A 15,230-nucleotide genomic window follows, 5' to 3' on the forward strand; every position below is an offset into this window, starting at 1 on the left:
GTCACACACAAATAGACCAAATTAACCATGAAATGCAGACGGATGGGACGCTTCTATTCTGGGAGCTACGTGGTCATCTTGGCAGCCGCAGACGCACAGCCAGATGGGACAACGAGCGTTGTGAGGTCAGGAGAAAGCCATGTAGACTGACAGGCCACATACATTTGTGACAAATTATCGCCAGTGTTGTCACGTTCGCTTACAGACGGGTCAGACCAAGGCGCAGCGTGATATGCCAACATGTTTATTAAACAAATAAACACAACGACAAAACAATAAACTAACGAAACGTGAAGTCCAAGGTAGACACAAACAACATACCTTTCACGGAACAAGATCCCACAACCCACTAGTGCCAATAGGCTGCCTAAGTATTGTCCCCAATCAGAGACAACAAGCGACAGCTGCCTCTGATTGGGAACCACACCGGCCAACATAGAAATACCCATACTAGAACCTATACAACATAGACAATGACAACATAGAAAATCACACCCTGACTCAACAAATAAGAGTCCCCAGAGTCAGGGCGTGACAAGTGTGCTGTTATACACAGCCCTAGGGATGAGCTGCTGGGTGGCCATGAGGAAGGGGGGAGAGAGAAATAGGGGGAGAGAGAAATAGAGGGAGGGAGGGAGGGAGGGAGGGAGGGAGGGAGGGAGGGAGGGAGGGAGGGAGGGAGGGAGGGAGGGAGGGAGGGGGAAAATTGGGGGAGGGAGGGAGGGGGTGAGAGAGAAATAGGGGGAGGGAGGGAGGGGGTGAGAGAGAAATAGTGGGAGAGAGAAATAGGGGGAGGGAGGGAGGGAGGGAGGGAGGGAGGGAGGTGAAAGTGAGAGGGAGGGAGGGATGGAAAGAGAGCTGACATTGAAAAGACATCTAAGCTCCTATCAGCCTATCAAGCATGCATCTTCTTGACAGTACTGTAAGGTTGGCTGACATTGCTACGGTTGTCTTGTCATGGTTTTACAGGATGACTTTTACAGTGCCATGTCTCTCAGTGCCAGAGTGGTAAATTCACACACAGAGAGTGGTAAAACCCAGTGTAGCCCTCCACTGAGTTGGCCAGAGTGGTAAAACCCAGTGTAGCCCTCCACTGAGTTGGCCAGAGTGGTAAAACCCAGTGTAGCCCTCCACTGAGTTGGCCAGAGTAGTAAAACCCAGTGTAGCCCTCCACTGAGTTGGCCAGAGTGGTAAAACCCAGTGTAGCCCTCCACTGAGTTGGCCATAGTGGTAAAACCCAGTGTAGCCCTCCACTGAGTTGGCCAGAGTAGTAAAACCCAGTGTAGCCCTCCACTGAGTTGGCCAGAGTGGTAGAACCCAGTGTAGCCCTCCACTGAGTTGGCCAGAGTGGTAGAACCCAGTGTAGCCCTCCACTGAGTTGGCCAAAGTAGTAAAACCCAGTGTAGCCCTCCACTGAGTTGGCCAGAGTGGTAAAACCCAGTGTAGCCCTCCACTGAGTTGGCCAGAGTAGTAGAACCCAGTGTAGCCCTCCATTGAGTTGGCCAGAGTGGTAAAACCCAGTGTAGCCCTCCATTGAGTTGGCCAGAGTGGTAAAACCCAGTGTAGCCCTCCATTGAGTTGGCCAGAGTGGTAAAACCCAGTGTAGCCCTCCATTGAGTTGGCCAGAGTGGTAAAACCCAGTGTAGCCCTCCATTGAGTTGGCCAGAGTGGTAAAACCCAGTGTAGCCCTCCACTGAGTTGGCCAGAGTGGTAGAACCCAGTGTAGCCCTCCACTGAGTTGGCCAGAGTAGTAGAACCCAGTGTAGCCCTCCACTGAGTTGGCCAGAGTGGTAAAACCCAGTGTAGCCCTCCATTGAGTTGGCCAGAGTGGTAAAACCCAGTGTAGCCCTCCATTGAGTTGGCCAGAGTGGTAAAACCCAGTGTAGCCCTCCATTGAGTTGGCCAGAGTGGTAAAACCCAGTGTAGCCCTCCATTGAGTTGGCCAGAGTGGTAAAACCCAGTGTAGCCCTCCATTGAGTTGGCCAGAGTGGTAAAACCCAGTGTAGCCCTCCATTGAGTTGGCCAGAGTGGTAAAACCCAGTGTAGCCCTCCATTGAGTTGGCCAGAGTAGTAAAACCCAGTGTAGCCCTCCATTGAGTTGGCCAGAGTAGTAAAACCCAGTGTAGCCCTCCATTGAGTTGGCCAGAGTAGTAAAACCCAGTGTAGCCCTCCATTGAGTTGGCCAGAGTGGTAAAACCCAGTGTAGCCCTCCATTGAGTTGGCCAGAGTGGTAAAACCCAGTGTAGCCCTCCATTGAGTTGGCCAGAGTGGTAAAACCCAGTGTAGCCCTCCACTGAGTTGGCCAGAGTAGTAAAACCCAGTGTAGCCCTCCATTGAGTTGGCCAGAGTGGTAAAACCCAGTGTAGCCCTCCATTGAGTTGGCCAGAGTAGTAAAACCCAGTGTAGCCCTCCATTGAGTTGGCCAGAGTAGTAAAACCCAGTGTAGCCCTCCATTGAGTTGGCCAGAGTAGTAAAACCCAGTGTAGCCCTCCATTGAGTTGGCCAGAGTGGTAAAACCCAGTGTAGCCCTCCATTGAGTTGGCCAGAGTAGTAAAACCCAGTGTAGCCCTCCACTGAGTTGGCCAGAGTGGTAAAACCCAGTGTAGCCCTCCATTGAGTTGGCCAGAGTGGTAAAACCCAGTGTAGCCCTCCATTGAGTTGGCCAGAGTGGTAAAACCCAGTGTAGCCCTCCATTGAGTTGGCCAGAGTAGTAAAACCCAGTGTAGCCCTCCATTGAGTTGGCCAGAGTAGTAGAACCCAGTGTAGCCCTCCATTGAGTTGGCCAGAGTAGTAAAACCCAGTGTAGCCCTCCATTGAGTTGGCCAGAGTAGTAGAACCCAGTGTAGCCCTCCATTGAGTTGGCCAGAGTAGTAAAACCCAGTGTAGCCCTCCATTGAGTTGGCCAGAGTAGTAGAACCCAGTGTAGCCCTCCATTGAGTTGGCCAGAGTAGTAAAACCCAGTGTAGCCCTCCATTGAGTTGGCCAGAGTAGTAGAACCCAGTGTAGCCCTCCACTGAGTAGGCCAGAGTGGTAGAACCCAGTGTAGCCCTCCATTGAGTTGGCCAGAGTGGTAAAACCCAGTGTAGCCCTCCATTGAGTTGGCCAGAGTAGTAAAACCCAGTGTAGCCCTCCATTGAGTTGGCCAGAGTAGTAAAACCCAGTGTAGCCCTCCATTGAGTTGGCCAGAGTGGTAGAACCCAGTGTAGCCCTCCATTGAGTTGGCCAGAGTGGTAAAACCCAGTGTAGCCCTCCATTGAGTTGGCCAGAGTGGTAGAACCCAGTGTAGCCCTCCATTGAGTTGGCCAGAGTAGTAAAACCCAGTGTAGCCCTCCATTGAGTTGGCCAGAGTGGTAAAACCCAGTGTAGCCCTCCATTGAGTTGGCCAGAGTAGTAGAACCCAGTGTAGCCCTCCACTGAGTTGGCCAGAGTAGTAGAACCCAGTGTAGCCCTCCATTGAGTTGGCCAGAGTAGTAGAACCCAGTGTAGCCCTCCATTGAGTTGGCCAGAGTAGTAGAACCCAGTGTAGCCCTCCACTGAGTTGGCCAGAGTGGTAGAACCCAGTGTAGCCCTCCATTGAGTTGGCCAGAGTAGTAGAACCCAGTGTAGCCCTCCATTGAGTTGGCCAGAGTAGTAAAACCCAGTGTAGCCCTCCATTGAGTTGGCCAGAGTAGTAGAACCCAGTGTAGCCCTCCATTGAGTTGGCCAGAGTAGTAAAACCCAGTGTAGCCCTCCATTGAGTTGGCCAGAGTAGTAAAACCCAGTGTAGCCCTCCATTGAGTTGGCCAGAGTAGTAAAACCCAGTGTAGCCCTCCATTGAGTTGGCCAGAGTAGTAAAACCCAGTGTAGCCCTCCACTGAGTTGGCCAGAGTAGTAAAACCCAGTGTAGCCCTCCATTGAGTTGGCCAGAGTAGTAAAACCCAGTGTAGCCCTCCATTGAGTTGGCCAGAGTAGTAAAACCCAGTGTAGCCCTCCACTGAGTTGGCCAGAGTGGTAGAACCCAGTGTAGCCCTCCATTGAGTTGGCCAGAGTAGTAAAACCCAGTGTAGCCCTCCATTGAGTTGGCCAGAGTAGTAAAACCCAGTGTAGCCCTCCATTGAGTTGGCCAGAGTAGTAAAACCCAGTGTAGCCCTCCATTGAGTTGGCCAGAGTGGTAAAACCCAGTGTAGCCCTCCACTGAGTTGGCCAGAGTGGTAGAACCCAGTGTAGCCCTCCATTGAGTTGGCCAGAGTAGTAGAACCCAGTGTAGCCCTCCACTGAGTTGGCCAGAGTGGTAAAACCCAGTGTAGCCCTCCATTGAGTTGGCCAGAGTAGTAAAACCCAGTGTAGCCCTCCATTGAGTTGGCCAGAGTAGTAAAACCCAGTGTAGCCCTCCACTGAGTTGGCCAGCTATTGCAGATTACAATGTAGAGTCATTAGAAGGGACTACCAACATCACTGCAGACCAATAGAACTGAAGAATGTATACAACAGCAGGCTTTTCACTCTTCCTATCCAGGCTAACAACACAGAACATAGTCTGGTTCAGTATGGTAGCCTACTGTATCTTTCGTCACACCAGTATTTCTCCATCTTATTCTCCTCTTCATTAGTATGCTTCCCCTAAAGCCTAGAGATGTGATGACCATATAAGGACAGGAGATGAATAAGCCTCATGGTAGAATTACTCACAATGGAGCTTTTGAAGTGCAGTTCCACAGATGGAAATTGCAGCACGCATAGATTAACTCAACTAGGAGCCCTCCGGTGAACGGTGGTGTGTGTGTGTGTGTGTGTGTGTGTGTGTGTGTGTGTGTGTGTGTGTGTGTGTGTTTGTCAGTGTTACAGGAGTGTCTGAACCTCATGGCGGGTCCAGGAAAGGCATTGTCATATGGTCAGGCCTCAAGGTTGACCTTTTTACATCCACAGTAAATTACCATCTCACCTGCACCAATACCAATCCAGGCATCTGCCAGACCCATCCCACCTGCACCAATACCATTCCAGGCATCTGCCAGGCACATCCCACCTGCACCAATACCAATCCAGGCATCTGCCAGACCCATCCCACCTGCACCAATACCATTCCAGGCATCTGCCAGGCACATCCCACCTGCACCAATACCAATCCAGGCATCTGCCAGACCCATCCCACCTGCACCAATACCAATCCAGGCATCTGCCAGACCCATCCCACCTGCACCAATACCAATTCAGGCATCTGCCAGACCGGCCGTTTAACAGATGTCTGGATCTAGAGGTAGAGAGAGAGAGGTAGAGAGGTAGAGAGGGAGAGAGGGAGAGAGGTAGAGAGAGAGAGAGAGAGAGAGAGAGAGAGACAAACCTCAATGCTATTTGGCTCTAAACAGACAGTACATGGTGGCAGACTATCTGACCACTGTGACTGATAGAAAACTGAGGAAAACAATGACTAGGTACAGACTCAGTGAGCACAGTCTGGCTATAGAGACCGGTCATTACAGGCAAACCTGGCTGCCCAGAGAGGACATGCTGTGCTCACTCTTCCCCCGGGGAGAGGTAGAGACAGAGCTGCATTTCCTATTACACTGTGACAAATACTCAGACCTAAGAGAATCTTTCTTTCCCAAAATTATCATTCAGGACAAAGAATTTGAAACTATAAAAGAGGAAGAAAAAATCTAATATTTATTGTGTGAAAAGCCAAAATGTGCAATTTTGGCAGCCAAATATGTGTCCTCCTGCCACAACCTGAGGGACAGCCAGTGAAAAGTGTAATGTAATGTCAATAATATTTCCTGTTTTGTTTTGGCTTTCATACCATGTAATGTGTCTTCTCAGTCATGTTGAGACTGGTCGACTACTATTGCTTTAATGTATTGTTATTCTCATTAATATTGTTGTTGTAGTTGCTGTTAATGGTAATCCCATTTCCACTACTACTATTAGAATTGTGTATACTTTGACAATGTAAGTAATTTAACTTGCCATGTCAATCATGTCTATTGAATTGAATTGAGAGAGAGAACAGAGAGAGAGAGAACAGAGAGAGAGAGAGAGACAGAACAGAGAGAGAGAGAGAGAGAGAAGAGAGAGAGAGAGAGAGAGACAGAGAGAGAGAACAGAGAGACAGAGAACAGAGAGAGAACAGAGAGAGAACAGAGAGAGAACAGAGAGAACAGAGAGAGAGAGAGAGAGAGAGACAGAGAGAGAAGAGAGAGACAGAAAGAGAGAGAGAGACACAGAACAGAGAGAGAACAGAGAGAGAGAGAGACAGAGAGAGAACAGAGAGAGGACAGAGAGAGAGAGAGGGAGAGAGAGAGAGAGAGAACGAGAGAGAGAGAACAGAGAGAGAGAGAGTCAGTGCGGTCATGGTCAGCTAACCACAGCACACCACTAGCGTGACGATGGTGGTGGCAGCAGAATTTTAGTGGGCGTCCAATGAGTGATTACCTTTGGGCTGGATTTATAATTCAGGGTGACCTCAATCTGCCAGAGGAGCTGGCCTTCTGATGGATCAGCTGTACTTTAGGTGGCAGAGGCTATGTGTGAGTGCGTGTCAAACAGGGTCTGATAGAGACGGCCGAGGATATCTGTTGTCACTACTAAGTTAAATCTGCCAGGTATAAAGAGATGATGGACTGGTGTTTATACACTAACACTGTCTGGAATATCACACACTAACACTGTCGGGAATATCACACACTAACACTGTCTGGAATATCACACACTAACACTGTCTGGAATATCACACATTAACACTGTCTGGAATATCACACACTAACACTGTCTGGAATATCACACATTAACACTGTCTGGAATATCACACATTAACACTGTCTGGAATATCACACATTAACACTGTCTGGAATATCACACACTAACACTGTCTGGAATATCACACATTAACACTGTCTGGAATATCACACATTAACACTGTCTGGAATATCACACACTAACACTGTCTGGAATATCACACATTAACACTGTCTGGAATATCACACATTAACACTGTCTGGAATATCACACATTAACACTGTCTGGAATATCACACATTAACACTGTCTGGAATATCACACATTAACACTCTCTCTCTGCTTTATTGGCATGAAAAAGATTGTGTCAATATTTCCAAAGCAACAATGTATACAATAGACATTGTAATAAAATAATAAAGAATATAAAATATTAATATAAAATGGTATTAAATAATAATAATAATAATAAAATAAATAATAAAAATAACAACAATAAAATGGTAACAGTCAATAGTAGAAATATAATACATATAGAAGACTAAACATGGGAAATGAAACTATAACTAACTTATAACTAACTGTCATCCTCACCATTACATCAGTACAACAACTACCATCATCATTACTACTACTACTACTACCACCATCATTAAACTACTATCATTACCATCAACCCTACTACCCGTACCACTACCATTTAGAATAATAATCACAACAATAATAATGATAATAGTAGTAACAATAATAATGATTATAATAATAGTAATAATAATAATACTACTAATTATAATAATAGTAATAACAATAATAATGATGACAATAATAATAATAATAACAATAATAATAATAACAATAATACCAATAATAATAATAACAACAATAATAATAATAATAGTAATAACAATAACAATAATAACAATAACAATAATAATAGTAATATTAATAATAATAGTAATAATAATAATAATAATAGTAATAACAATAATACTAATAATAAGTAATTTACTGTTTACTATGCAGATGTTATTATTCAGTGTCCGTCAGGCTATGGCAGACAAATACATATTTGGCTGCAAGAGGAGCCATTGTTACTTCGCCCATTACAACAACAAAAATGTACAGACATGAAACAACGGAACAGAATCAATAACACCGAGGGAAGGAACCAAAGGGAGTGACATATATAGGGGAGGTAATCAGGAAGGTGATGGAGTCCAGGTGAGTCTCATAATACCGCGCAGTTGCGTGGCAGGTGTGCGTAATGAACAGTCAACTGGCGACCTCAAGCGCCGGGGGGGTAGACAACCACAAGCCTTCTTTGGTTTTATGGATTTTAGTTTTTCATTTAGTTCTTGTTGGGTTATTGGGTAATCTAATGGATTTTGGTTGTTTTTAATGACTAATTCAAGGATGTTCCATTTTTCTTGAATTTCTAATTGGTTATGTTGTAAGTCTTTTTGTGGGAAGTTTTTGTATAGATTATCAAAATAAGTTTTCCAAATTCCTTCATCTTATATGGCTAATTCTTGTGGCTTTGTCGTGCTTAAATTGTTCAACATGTCCCAGAATTGATTTTGGTCAATTGCTTTTTCAATTTCATCAAGTGTCCTATTGGTATAATTCAATTTCTTGCCTTTCAGTGTATTTTTATACTGTTTCAGAGTTTCAAAGTATTCATAGCATAGCTCCGGGTTGTTTTGCTGCTTATGTTTTTCAATTGACATTTGTCTTATGTGTTTTCTAATTGTTTTACATTCGTTATCAAACCATTTTTCAGAAACATTTAGTTTTTTGTTTCTGATGTTGCATTTCTTTGATTTTCTCAAATTTGCTTTTGATGCTGCTTTTTGGAATATGCAATTAATGTTTTGAGTAGCCGAATTGACACCTTCTTTATTGTTTTGGTATTGTGAGTTATTGAAGGCCTGTATAGAGTTCATCATTTCATTTGAGTTCAATGTTTCAATACATTTCTCTGTACTGTTTGGAGCCCTTTGTACGATTGGTTCATGTTGTAGAGTTTATTGGGCTGTTTTTTTTAAATAAGTATTGCTGGTTAATTTCTTCAGAAACACGTTGATCTGACTGTGATCTGACAATGGTGTCTGTGGTCTGACAGTGAATGCACTAATGTAGGAGGGGTCGATGTCAGGGATGTCATAATCGACTAAACTTGTCCCGAGAGCTGAGCAGTAAGTAAACTGACCTAAAGAGTCCCCTCTGATTTTACCATTAAGCATGTATGGGCCTAAGGCTCGACAGAGATGCACTAACTCCTTCCCGTTTTTGTTCAGTATTTGGTCAGGACTGTTTCTATTATTAATAATAGGGCTACTGTACAAGGAGGGGTGTCCAAATATGTGGTGGTTACCTCCCGCATCGGTGTAGTCAGGCTCAGAACCAGTTCTCGCATTGAAATATCCACAAAGAAGCAATTTACACTCTGCCTGAATTTGAATGATTTCTGTATGGAGATTGTCAAAAAACTGATCATCATTATATGATGAATCTGAAGGAGGAGCATAAGCTGCACATATCTATACATTGTCACAATAGATTGTACCTTTGTTAAGTTTGAGCCAAATGTGCTAAGTCCTGCTTATGCCAAATGATTATTCCACCTGAGTCCTGGCCCCGTTTAGCATTTTTATGTTTGATTGATGGTAGTAAACTTTCTCTATAGCCTGAGGGACACTGAGTATCAATGTCTCCACCACACCATGTTTCCAGTAGGATTATGATGTCCTGTCCCTTGATGTTTTTAAGGAATTCTGGATTTGTTGTTTTAGAACCAAAATATGAAGCTGATAGTTAATGATCTCATTTATAATAAGTAATATCACTGGTTTGAGTAAAGTACATTGAAGAAAAAAAATATATATATATATATACAGTGGGGAAAAAATGTTTTTAGTCAGCCACCAATTGTGCAAGTTCTCCCACTTAAACAGATGAGAGAGGCCTGTAATTTTCATCATAGATACACGTCAACTATGACAGACAAATTGAGATTTTTTTTCTCCAGAAAATCACATTGTAGGATTATTAATGAATTTATTTGCAAATTATGGTGGAAAATAAGTATTTGGTCACCTACAAACAAGCAAGATTTCTGGCTCTCACAGACCTGTAACTTCTTCTTTAAGAGGCTCATCTGTCCTCCACTTGTTACCTGTATTAATGGCACCTGTTTGAACTTGTTATCAGTATAAAAGACACCTGTCCACAACCTCAAACAGTCACACTCCAAACTCCACTATGGCCAAGACCAAAGAGCTGTCAAAGGACACCAGAAACAAAATTGTAGACCTGCACCAGGCTGGGAAGACTGAATCTGCAATAGGTAAGCAGCTTGGTTTGAAGAAATCAACTGTGGGAGCAATTATTAGGAAATGGAAGACATACAAGACCACTGATAATCTCCCTCGATCTGGGGCTCCACGCAAGATCTCACCCCGTGGGGTCAAAATGATCACAAGAACGGTGAGCAAAAATCCCAGAACCACACGGGGGGACCTAGTGAACGACCTGCAGAGAGCTGGGACCAAAGTAACAAAGCCTACCATCAGTAACACACTACGCCGCCAGGGACTCAAATCCTGCAGTGCCAGACGTGTCCCCCTGCTTAAGCCAGTACATGTCCAGGCCCGTCTGAAGTTTGCTAGAGTGCATTTGGATGATCCAGAAGAGGATTGGGAGAATGTCATATAGTCAGATGAAACCAAAATATAACTTTTTGGTAAAAACTCAACTCGTCGTGTTTGGAGGACAAAGAATGCTGAGTTGCATCCAAAGAACACCATACCTACTGTGAAGCATGGGGGTGGAAACATCATGCTTTGGGGCTGTTTTGTTTTTCTGCAAAGGGACCAGGACGACTGATCCGTGTAAAGGAAAGAATGAATGGGGCCATGTATCGTGAGATTTTGAGTGAAAACCTCCTTCCCCATCAGCAAGGGCATTGAAGATTAAACGTGGCTGGGTCTTTCAGCATGACAATGATCCCAAACATACCGCCCGGGCAACGAAGGAGTGGCTTCGTAGGAAGCATTTCAAGGTCCTGGAGTGGCCTAGCCAGTCTCCAGATCTCAACCCCATAGAAAATCTTTGGAGGGAGTTGAAAGTCTGTGTTGCCCAGCGACAGCCCCAAAACATCACTGCTCTAGAGGAGATCTGCATGGAGGAATGGGCCAAAATACCAGCAACAGTGTGTGAAAACCTTGTGAAGACTTACAGAAAACGTTTGACCTGTGTCATTGCCAACAAAGGGTATATAACAAGGTATTGAGAAACTTTTGTTATTGACCAAATACTTATTTTCCACCATAATTAGCAAATAAATTCATTAAAAATCCTACAATGTGATTTTCTGGCTTTTTTTTTCTCATTTTGCTGTAAAAATAATAGTAAAAATAGTAAAAATAAAGAAAAACCCTGGAATGAGTAGGTGTGTCCAAACTTTTGACTGGTACTGTATATACATACAGTGGGGGAAAAAAGTATTTAGTCAGCCACCAATTGTGCAAGTTCTCCCACTTAAAAAGATGAGAGAGGCCTGTAATTTTCATCATAGGTACACGTCAACTATGACAGACAAAATGAGGGAAATAAATCCAGAAAATCACATTGTAGGATTTTTAATGAATTTATTTGCAAATTATGGTGGAAAATAAGTATTTGGTCAATAACAAAAGTTTCTCAATACTTTGTTATATACCCTTTGTTGGCAATGACACAGGTCAAACGTTTTCTGTAAGTCTTCACAAGGTTTTCGCACACTGTTGCTGGTATTTTGGCCCATTCCTCCATGCAGATCTCCTCTAGAGCAGTGATGTTTTGGGGCTGTCGCTGGGCAACACGGACTTTCAACTCCCTCCAAAGATTTTCTATGGGGTTGAGATCTGGAGACTGGCTAGGCCACTCCAGGACCTTGAAATGCTTCTTACGAAGCCACTCCTTCGTTGCCCGGGCGGTGTGTTTGGGATCATTGTCATGCTGAAAGACCCAGCCACGTTTCATCTTCAATGCCCTTGCTGATGGAAGGAGGTTTTCACTCAAAATCTCACGAGACATGGCCCCATTCATTCTTTCCTTTACACGGATCAGTCGTCCTGGTCCCTTTGCAGGAAAACAGCCCCAAAGCATGACGTTTCCACCCCCATGCTTCACAGTAGGTATGGTGATCTTTGGATGCAACTCAGCATTCTTTGTCCTCCAAACACGACGAGTTGAGTTTTTACCAAAAAGTTATATTTTGGTTTCATCTGACCATATGACATTCTCCCAATCCTCTTCTGGATCATCCAAATGCACTCTAGCAAACTTCAGACTGGCCTGAAAATGTACTGGCTTAAGCAGGGGGACACGTCTCGCACTGCAGGATTTGAGTCCCTGGCGGCGTAGTGTGTTACTGATGGTAGGCTTTGTTACTTTGGTCCCAGCTCTCTGCAGGTCATTCACTAGGTCCCCCTGTGTGGTTCTGGGATTTTTGCTCACCGTTCTTGTGATCATTTTGACCCCACGGGGTGAGATCTTGCGTGGAGCCCCAGATCGAGGGAGATTATCAGTGGTCTTGTATGTCTTCCATTTCCTAATAATTGCTCCCAGAGTTGATTTCTTCAAACCAAGCTGCTTACCTATTGCAGATTCAGTCTTCCCAGCCTGGTGCAGGTCTACAATTTTGTTTCTGGTGTCCTTTGACAGCTCTTTGGTCTTGGCCATAGTGGAGTTTGGAGTGTGACTGTTTGAGGTTGTGGACAGGTGTCTTTTATACTGATAACAAGTTCAAACAGGTGCCATTAATACAGGTAACGAGTGGAGGACAGAGGAGCCTCTTAAAGAAGAAGTTACAGGTCTGTGAGAGCCAGAAATCTTGCTTGTTTGTAGGTGACCAAATACTTATTTTCCACCATAATTTGCAAATAAATTCATTCAAAATCCTACAAATGTGATTTTCTGGAGAAAAAAAAATCTAAATTTGTCTGTCATAGTTGACGTGTACCTGTGATGAAAATTACAGGCCTCTCTCATCTTTTTAAGTGGGAGAACTTGCACAATTGGTGGCTGACTAAATACTTTTTTCCCCACTGTATATATATATACAGTACCAGTCAAAAGTTTGGACACACCTACTCATTCAAAAAATTGTAAAAATAAAGAAAAACCCTGGAATGAGTAGGTGTGTCCAAACTTTTGACTGGTACTGTATATATATATATATATACACAATGGGGAAAAAAAGTATTTAGTCAGCCACCAATTGTGCAAGTTCTCCCACTTAAAAATCTTGCTTGTTTGTAGGTGACCAAATACTTATTTTCCACCATAATTTGCAAATAAATTCAGATAAAATCCTACTATGTGATTTTCTGGAGAAAAAAAATCTCAATTTGTCTGTCATAGTTGACGTGTACCTATGATGAAAATTACAGGCTTCTCTCATCTTTTTAAGTGGGAGAACTTGCACAATTGGTGGCTGACTAAATACTTTTTTCCCCCACTGTACATACATACATACATACATACATACATCTCCCCCATAAGATCCTCTCCAGGATACCGTCTCCAACTACACAGAAGTTACCTTACTTCCCCCAGTCCTCTCCCATGTGCTGCCCTTCTGGCAGCTTTATGTGCTTTGCACAGCTGGTGAGCAATCTGCCCTTAATTACTCACCAGTTCCCAATCAGCCCCAATTAGTCCTGTCCGGAGAGCCCGTCGAGACCTGGCACGTCCAGCAGATGGAGCCACCGCCTCGTGATGTATACTCCATCTGTTACCAGGCCTCGACGAGTCTCCCCCTGGTGGCTGACCTGGGGGGGGACAAGAACCACCTGGTGACCCGATCGTTTGTGTCTTTTCCCCTGGCCATCCAGACCAGGGGAGCATGGTCCGTGACCAGGGTGAAGTGGGTACCTAACAGGTAGTACTTGAGAGTGTCTAGCGCCCACTTCACCGCCAGATACTCTTTCTCAACAATTGAGGGGTTTTTTTCTCTCGGTATCAGCTTTCGGCTGATGTACATGATGGGGTGCTCCTCCCCATCGTGTATCTGGGACAGAACGGCCCCTAGTCCCGTATCACATACATCCGTCTGGACCACCATCGGCACCTGGAAATCGGGCATTACGAGAATCGGATGGGAGCACAGCGCTTCCTTCAGACGGCTGAACGCCGCTTCTGTCTCGTCCGTCCATTTCACTGTTTTCGGGAGGCGGGCCCTGGTTAGATCGGTGAGGGGGGAAGCTATAGCCACAAAGTTGGGGATAAACCGACTATAGTATCCTGCCAGTCCCAGGAAGGACTTGACCTGTATCTTGGTGTGTGGAACGGGCCAGTCACATACCGCGTGAACCTTCCTCTCCTGGGGCTTGACGTTCCCCCGTCCGATCAAATACCCCTGGTACTCCACTTCCTCGAACGCTAGCTTGCATTTCTTGGGGTTTGCGGTCAACCCGGCTTGTCTGAGCGCATCCAGCACCGCCTGGAGGCGCGTCAGGTGCTCCTCCCAACCTTGGCTGTGGATGAGGCCGCTGCATACTGCTGGTGCGGTCGAAGCACCCTGTTCATCAGTCGCTGGAATGTGGGCGGGGCTCCGTGGAGACCGAACGGGAGCACCCGGTACTGGTACAGTCCGTCTGGTGTCGAGAACGCCATCTTCTGCCGGGAGGAGGCTGCCAATGGTACCTGCCAATATCCTTTGGTCAGGTCAAGGGTGCTGATGTACCGGGCCTTTTCCAATCGGTCGATTAGCTCGTCCAACCTCGGCATGGGGTATGCATCGAATACGCTTATGTCGTTCACACCCCGGAAATCAGTACAGAAGTGGAGGCTACCGTCCGGTTTTGGCACCAACACGATGAGGCTGCACCATGCACTGTGGGACTCTTCAACGACCCCAATCTGCAGCATAGCCTCCACTTCTTGTTTCAGGGCCTTCCGTCGGGTCTTCGGAATTCGATACAGCCTCTTTCTTACCGTTTCCCCGGGCCAGGAACGGATGTGGTGTTCAATTAGGGTCGTGCGGTCCTGCTTCTCGGGGAACACCGCCGTGTTCCGATCGACAAGCTCCCGGAGCTCTTGCTTCTGGGCCGGGTCGAGGTCCTTACTGCTCGGGACCACCACTGGTACCGTTGGTGTCCTGGGTCCCGACCATATCACGGCCAAGGCTGCCCTCTCATGCCACTTCTTCAACAGGTTCACGTGGTAAATCTGTTGAGGTTTCCGCCTCCCCGGTTGCCGTACGTGGTAGTTGACAGGTCCCAGTTTTTCGACCACCTCGAATGGTCCCATGTTGCCAGGAACTTACTTTCGGCCGTGAGGATCAACACCAACACCCTGTCTCCCACCTGGAATTCTCAGGGCTGGGCTCCCCGATTGTAGACCTGGGCTTGGGCGCGTTGGGCCTTCTCCATATGTTCCCTCATGACTGGCCATATGGCTGTCATCTGCTCCCGCATCGTCTCCACGTGCTCAACCACGCTGCGTAAGGAGGTCGGTTGGGCTTCCCACACCTCC

Source organism: Coregonus lavaretus (genome assembly GCF_964263955.1).
Source record: "Coregonus lavaretus genome assembly, chromosome: 29".
Taxonomy (NCBI): domain Eukaryota; kingdom Metazoa; phylum Chordata; class Actinopteri; order Salmoniformes; family Salmonidae; genus Coregonus; species Coregonus lavaretus.